At 46.0% G+C, this 7939-nt stretch overlaps 1 non-coding gene across 1 annotated transcript; it reads right to left on the reverse strand.

The window, feature by feature from the left end:
* Positions 1-4012: 4012 nt before the first annotated feature.
* On the reverse strand, positions 4013-5405 carry LOC102771778. Its single transcript, XR_001512657.1, has 3 exons — positions 5297-5405; positions 4681-4754; positions 4013-4133 (listed from the first exon to the last, which is right to left on the reverse strand). It is a non-coding gene; the product is annotated as an uncharacterized LOC102771778 (transcript).
* Positions 5406-7939: the final 2534 nt, after the last annotated feature.

A 7939-nucleotide genomic window follows, 5' to 3' on the forward strand; every position in this document is an offset into this window, starting at 1 on the left:
AAGAAATAAAGGAAGATTTTTTTTTTTTAAATTCAAATATTAGCATTATAGTTTTCAATTGCATTAAAATGCAATTTAAATTCATAGTTTTTATTTAATTCCCATTAATGTATTAAGTTAGGGAAGCCCTTCCAGTGTGATTTGATTATAAATAAACCAACTAAAGGGTTTAAAAGTTAAAAACAGGACAATCTTTTCTGCATTGTATGAGAAAAAATGGCCTTCTTTTGTGAATGGCCATTCTTTAGGAGGCATAAATAAATTACTTCTTCAAAGCCTCTAAGTGGAAGCTGCTCTCACAGAAAATATTTTCACACATATCCGAAGGCTAGGCCAGTTAGTCCTCTGAAACACCAGTTGTCCTGTGACCGCAGCATGGCCATGAAGAATGCCTTGGATGGGAGATAGGAGTTTGGTAGGTGCCTTGAAGCAGACTTGACAGGGTTAGAGAGAGTTGTAATGGAGAAACATCTGAGATGGAGCCACCCCTGACAGCTTAGACAAGACATTTGCCAAAATACTAATGGCCACAGCAGTTTGTGTCACAAGTATGAGAATACTAGAGGCCCAATCCAGGAAATTAGTGCAAAGGGCTCAGCATCTGCCACCACAGCTTCGTCTTGAAGGTCATCCAGTCTAATTAGCATATTACGCTTTTATTATTATAGAAGACTAGAAGCCTGGTGCACAAAATTCGTGCACTCTGGGGACAGAGGGTTCCTCAGCCCAGCCTGTGCCCTCTCACAGTCCTGGAGCCCTCAGTGGATGTCTGACTGCTAGCTTAGGGAACCCTGAATTTTCGTGGGACATTATTAGTAATAATGCTTCCGTGGGACATCTCTAGTGCTACTGTGAAGGCGGGAGAGGCTCCCACCACTGCCACTGCACTCACCAGCTGTGAGCCAGGCTTTGGGCTGATCACTAATGCTCCTGCATTGAGTGGAATTGGGCCACACTCAGCTTTCCAACATCCCCCGAGGGGTCCTGGATTGTGAGAGGGCATAGGCCAGGCCAAAAGACCCCACTGGTGCACTCTCGGAGTTGGAGATGGATGTGGAATGTTGGCCAGGCAGGGAGGAATCGCAGGAGGGCACCAGGGCCTGGCCGGCCCACCTTGCTCAGTTCCAAATGGCCAGACCCCAGCAGCAAGCTAACCAACAGGTTGGGGCGTCTGCCCCCTGATGGTCAGTGCATGTTATAGCAAGCAGTTGAGTGGCTTTAGCCTATCATTATGCTTTGATTGGTTGAACAGATGACTGAACAGATAACACGGCACTTAGCATATTAGGCTTTTATTATATAGGATTCTCCTCCATAATTGGGGTTAGGATGGATTTTCCTTAAAGCTTTATCCTTTTTATCCTACATTCAATGTTACTTTTAATTTTAAAATGTGGTTTTGTGAATTTATGGGGAACATATTTAGCTGCTTCAGTGAAAGCATGTCTGCTTCTGTGAAAGCATGTTGAACTTCCTACTTTGAGGAATTTCCACATTTAAAAGCTGTCTGGCACTGGGCAGTGGCAGAGTTTACCCCCAGGAAGAAGGTGAGGGCAGAGGAAAAGGGCAGGGAATTATCTGCAGGCTGGGAAAGTGGAAGGAGAAAAGGAAGGGCCAGTGTGTAATGAATGCCTACATTCCGCCCACTCTCTTACCTTCAGTCTGCCCTTTGACCCACTCGTTTATCACCTTTCTTGCACCTTCAGAGGCTCGCTGAAAATCTACACTGGCCAGTTCAGCACCATACATTTCCTGGGTTGAAGCTAAGAACTCCTGTTTAAGACAAAAAAGGTAAAAAAATAAGCAAACAAACATGAATAACTCCAATTACATATAGAAATGGTTTTCTAATATCCTTAAAAGCAATAGAAATTGTCCTAAAAGACATAAATTTCATTGTAACAAAAAAATTCTAACCCTTATGCTTTTTATATTATGGTAAAAAAAAAACACATAACACTAAATTTACAACCTTAATCATTTTAAGTGTACAGTTCAGTAGTTTTGGTGTCACATAAAATTTACCAATTTTTTTCAGACCTTTGGCTGACATTTTCATAAATAAGTATACACTGGTTGTTCCTGGAAGTGAATTATGGAATTCACTCTTGCTTTAGTAACACAGCCGGGGCTATCTTTTCCTGTGAAGACTGTCAAATGAAATTGAATCATTAGTGGAGATACTGCCATTTGTTTAAATTCTGTCTCTTTTTCTGAATGTTTATAAAAATAAAAAATGACTTCTGTGACTTGGTTGTGCTGGAAAATGTCTGCACTGTTTTGTCAGTTTTAGCATGGCAATGTATTTCTTGAGTTTTAGCATGTGAATGTAAAGTACTCACCGGGAGGAACTCATAAGTTTTCTCTCCATATAACCTATTAGCAAGTTTCAGAATATAGGGAGCTCCGCGCTTGTTGATATCAGCATTCAGACTCTGAAAACTTGAATGAATCTCCTTAACTGCATCGAAGTGAAGAGTCTAAAATAGAGAAAACAGTCTTTCTATAGCCATTTATTTTGAAACAGATTCCTTGACATTTGCTTCTATCAAATTAAATTAATGCTTTTATTACTAATTATCAATACTTCCCAGTCCAGTACTTTAGTAAACTTTCATTGGAGAACAAAAGCATAGAGAATTTAAAATTTATAGCTTTGTGAGACATAATTACATTAGAAGTTCTTTTTATATCACTTTTTTATTATTATAGTCCAATGAATGTCAGTGGTTAATAGGCTAAATATTTATCTATGTCTGCTTTTTCTCCAGAGAAAATCATAACTGGTATATTCATATATAAATTCTGTATCAAATAGAGTTTTTCTGCAAGTTCTCAGAAATAAACAATAAAATTAAGAATCATCCCCTATGAGGGAGCACAAAGATATTACAGAATTGAGGGGATTTTTAAACTACACTATCAGCATCAGTAACCTAAAAATAACATCTATAAACTTAACATTCAGCAAAGTTTAATTTTCATATTACAAATCAAGAATCCCTTCATGGGCTGGGTCCTTATTTTAACACACAAAGAATGAACCTACACAATATACAAAGTCCAGTTACTCACCAAGATAGGGAATGTTTGCACACTTGTGATGATAGATCTACTTTAATGGAAAAGCAGGGGAACCCTTAAAACTATTTTTTGCTGAGGCAAAACAGTCACTGGATAAACCTCAAAACAGAAGCTGACATTCCCTGCAAGAAGCAACTAATCATTACTACCAGGGGGTAAAAGAAAAAGTGGATTTTGGGAAACATAAAAGTGCTTTCATATCTGCAGTGGTAAAGACCACTGGTTTTTCATAAAATGCTGAAATAAAAGATTTGCAGCTGGAACACTTGAATAAACTAGGATAAAGTTGAATAAACATGGAGAAACTTGAATAAACATGGAGAAACTTGAATAAACATGGAGAAACTTGAATAAACATGGAGAAACTTGAATCCAAGGCTGGACGTTCCCCAGTTACTGGCACCGTGTAATCTTTCCCCTGCTTTCAAGGAGAGCTAGAGCTCCCCTCTCAGAATTCAACAAAGACCACACAGCACAGTGGTGGGCCCCACACCCATGAAGGCCAGGTGGAAGGCCAGTCATTACTGCTTCTTCTCCCTGTAACAGGGACCTGCCATACCACCCAGGGTTTGGCCCTGTCCCTGCAGCAGACACACCTCACTTTTTTCCTCTGCTTCAGGCCCCCCTACCCACACAGGCACTTGTGCCAGGCACATGACTAGGCCTCAACAGTATAAACGCAGGATCTCCTGTGCCCTCAGAAAGGCAACAACGCCAACTTCCTCCATTCCCTGTTCATTTTGTGCTGAAAGGTAACATTACATAGCAGGCATCTATTAATGAGTAGCGAGTTGCATGCAAAACAGAAAGTGAAAATTCTGAAGTGAGAAGATCATGCCTTCAAAGATTTGCCCACTGAAAGAGAAGCAGCACACCACCCGGGCTCTCATAGCTTTCCTCACCTCTGTATGCTCAGCCAAAATCATGGGGGAGATGAAGATGTTCCCAGAGGGGTTGCTGTCCTTCAGGGTGCGGAAGAGGTCCACTGCGAACCGGGTGTTGGCCGAGCTCAGCTGCTCCATGGTGAGGCTACAACACAGGACAGAGGCCTAGCACACCAGCAAATATGGCAACGACATTTCTCCACATCCCCCTCGCCCTGAAACACCCAGAAACTTGTACTTCCTTTTCTTTTTCCAGGAGGACAAGAGCACTGTCTCATGAGCACACAGGTGGGAACTGGACAAGGCTCCATCAGCGACCCAGGGCCAGGACCCAGGGAGCCAAGAGGGCTCTGACTTGCAGACTCAGCAGCCAGGACTGGGCCTTTCCTATTCAGTTGGGGAGCACACACATTCCCACCCTTTACCTGAGATGATAATTCTCTATTAGAAATTCATAGCTGACTGCTCCGCATTAAAGCAAATTTCAGCAAAGTGGTAGATTTTCCTCATTTCCAAGATTCAGTTGCTAATGTTTAGAGAGGTGAAGTGTCCCAAGTCCTGAGGCTGGTGTAGGATGTGAGAGTTTGAAAACTCAGCACAGGCCTTAGGGTTGGGGTGCAGCCCACCAGGAGCGGGGGCCAAGCATCCTCTCTGACACCCACCCCTCAGGGGCAGGTGACTGGCCTTCCACCTCAGCTCAGAAGCCAGCTACCAATCCTGACTCCTCTCAGAGCTTGTTTCCACAGAGATGGGCAAGGAAGGATAATAGTGGTGCTAGCTGCCTCCCTGTAAGTAATACATTGAATTATCACTGTTGTTACTGGAAAGTAACCTCTAGGATCACATTGGCCTCCCCTACCTCCTCCCTCCCTCCCTTGCTCCCTCCCTCCCTCCATCCCCCCTTGCCTCCCTCCCTCCCTCCCTTCTTTCTTCTCTAGTTCCCTCCATCTCTCTGCAGCAATGAAAAACTATAACCCCTGGGCTGCCTAAAAACTGTCACAAACTGCTCTGGGAAGCAGGGAGTTGAGAAATAAATAAAAATATTATGATCTCAGGCTTGGCTTTGGTTTCCAGCCACAAGGCCAGTCCATTACAGGCCTGCCCTGGCACCTGGGATTAGTTGGTTGGGTGGGGGGTGTTTCTGGTATTGTCTCCCTCTCAGATGAGCAGTTCAGGCAGCAATCCCAGCAAAAGATCAGAGGCTGTGGGTACCCAGGCCACGGAAGGTCAGGGAGGAGCCAGGAGTAGGCAGCTGGCAGATCCCAGCCCTGGGCAGCCCCAGCTTGCTCTGTCCCACTTCCCTAATGGGCCTGGTGCCCAGAACTCACCCGTTGTTTGCTTTCTGGGAGGGGCTCTGGATCTGAAGTTGCCTGCAGAGCAAGCACCGCCCTTATATAGTCCCTGAGGTGGGTGTAGCTCTGCACCAGCAGGAGGAGGAATGGGTAGGGTGGGGGCTGTGTTTGGGGCGGGAAGAGGGGGGCAAAGAAAGGCGGTGCTGGGAGGCTGGGTGCTGTGGTGGAGCTGCAGAAGGAGCAGGGTGGGGCAGCAGGGCAGGCACAGCTGGAGTCCAGGTACTGCCAGTACAAGCGTAGATGAGGGTGGACTCCATGCAGTGCCCTATTCAGGAGATGAGCACCTTTTTGAGTCTAGGTGAACTCAGATGTCTGGCAAGGACCTGATAGCCTAGGTCTTGCCTAAGTGTGAATCACTGAGATGACATAATGTATCACCTCTTACAGGGCAAACTAGGCCCTCTGAATCTCATCTATATACTCCAAATGGTTTTCTTTTCCTGTGTTTTTGTTTTTGTTTTGTGGGGTGGGGAGGGACCTCCAGTATAAGATAAAACACTCCTGTCAGCTGATGGTCATTGGTGCCAGTTCAATGCCACCAGGAATCCCCAAATTAGGGTGCAGTGAGGAAGGAAATATTCAGTGCAAACAGTTCAATTTTGATACAGCTCAGTTACTAGCATGAAACAGCAGGTGGCAAGGTGGCCCTGTCTGGCTAACCAGCTCTGCTCTGCTCTGGTCTGCTCCACCTGCTCCATTCCCATCTCCCTCTTCCTGTTTCTCCATGAAACAATCTTGAGTGGAAAGAGAAAGTGTTCTCCCAGAGCCAGAAGGAAGCTGGCTTAAATAGCGAGAGAGAAGTCCCCACCCCTGGTCTCTGATTGGTCCAACCTCATGCAAAGGAAGACTCCTAGTCCTCAAAGTTTGATTACTCCAAAAAGCACTGTCCTGATTGGTCAGACTGAAGCTGCTCTGATTGGTTAGTGAAGAGGCTGATCCTAATATTTAAAAACCCAGGATCTGTAAGGACCAACCGAAGGCTCCACCAAACACCGGAAGTCAGTTCTGCAATCAGTGCTGGTTGGAGCACAGCGACCCAGCACTGACTGCTTAAGGGGCTGCAAAGCAGGCTGGAGAGAGACCAGGAGAGAGAGGCAGGGTCTGATCCGCAGCTTCCGTTGCAGCTGTTGATCAGCTGTTGCCTCTCTCTTTTGCTCTGAGCTTGGCCAGCAGCTGTCCTTCTCTTTCTCTTTCTCTTGCAGCCTCCACCAGGGATGCTGATCAGCCCTGCCTCTCTGATCAGGCCCTGAGATAGGCCCAAAGCTGCCGACTGGCAAAGAAACCGACCAATCAGAACCAATCTGGGTGAACTGTAATGAGCCAATTGCTGCCTAGGAGGTGGAGCTTTTCACCCTGACTGGCATAGAATCCGACCATACAAGAACAAATAGGTCAGCAGGGGAAGGCAGTTTGGGGTGTGATCAGGCCGGCAGGGGTGGGCAGTTAAGGATGATTAGGCAGGCAGAGTTAGTGAGGGCAATCAGGCGGGCTGGGGAGAGCAGTTGGAATGAGATCAGGCTGGCAGGGGAGGGCAGTTGGGGGCAATCAGGCAGGTAGGTGAGGGCAGTTGGGGGGAGATCAGGCCGGCAAGGGAGGGCAGTTAGGGGCAGTTAGGCAGGTAGACAGGTGAGCTGTTAGGAGTCAACAGTCCCAGATTGTGAGGGATGTCCACAGGGATCCGGCCTAAACCAGTAGTTGAACATCCCCCAAGGGGTCCCCGATTGGTGAGGGTGCAGGTTGGGCTCGACTCCCTGTTCCCCTGTGCACGAATTTTTTGCACTGGGACACTAGTAAGGATAGAAGTGCACAGTTCCAATTGAATGGGGAAAGCCTCAGTCTTAAAGATTAAAACATATTCTCGGGACTCCTTTCTAAGGGCTGGCTCAGATACAGGAACACAGTGCAGGCAGGCAGCTCACTGCAGTCTTCTCCTTGAAGTGCCCTCCTGGTACCCCCCCCCCCCCCCAAAAACCCCCCGTGGCCCCCCCCCCCCCAAATGGCTACAAGGGTCTGTCTTATAAATTTGAGTCTATTGAGCCACCAAGAGTCCTTCTTGGTAGGGATCTTCTTTCTCTTTGGAGAGCAAGGGGGATTGTACTGAATGTATTTTCTTATTTTCTGTGTTTTCCATGCTCTGGTAGTTGGGGCCTTGATCCTGGAGAGAATGCTTCTACCAGCACTAATTCCTAGAGATAACAAATGGCCCCCTGTTGCCCCTGAGAGTGTACCTTTGATATAAACCCAGTGACCACATTCTCAAATATCTCCTTTATCAAACTCTTACAGGCCAAGCCAATAGTCCCCCTACTGAAAACTACCCCCGCACAGGTACTAAACCACTAGAGACTGCTTTTATAGCCAATTCATAGCCCCCAAATTATTTAAACTGTCTAATTTAAACCTAGTGTACCTATCCTGCCTTGCCCGTCCCTTCTTTTTTAATTTTTTTTTATTGATTAAGTTATTACATACGTGTCCTTACCCCCACATTACCCCCCAACCCCCCACTCATGCTGTCACCCCCCTGTTGTCTGTGTCCATTGGTTAGGCCTATATGCTAGCATATAAGTCCTTTGCTTGATCTCTCCCCTTTACCCCAACCCTCCCCTACCTTCCCTC

The sequence above is a fragment of the Myotis davidii genome, unplaced genomic scaffold (assembly GCF_000327345.1).
Source record: "Myotis davidii unplaced genomic scaffold, ASM32734v1 scaffold1234, whole genome shotgun sequence".
Classification (NCBI taxonomy): domain Eukaryota; kingdom Metazoa; phylum Chordata; class Mammalia; order Chiroptera; family Vespertilionidae; genus Myotis; species Myotis davidii.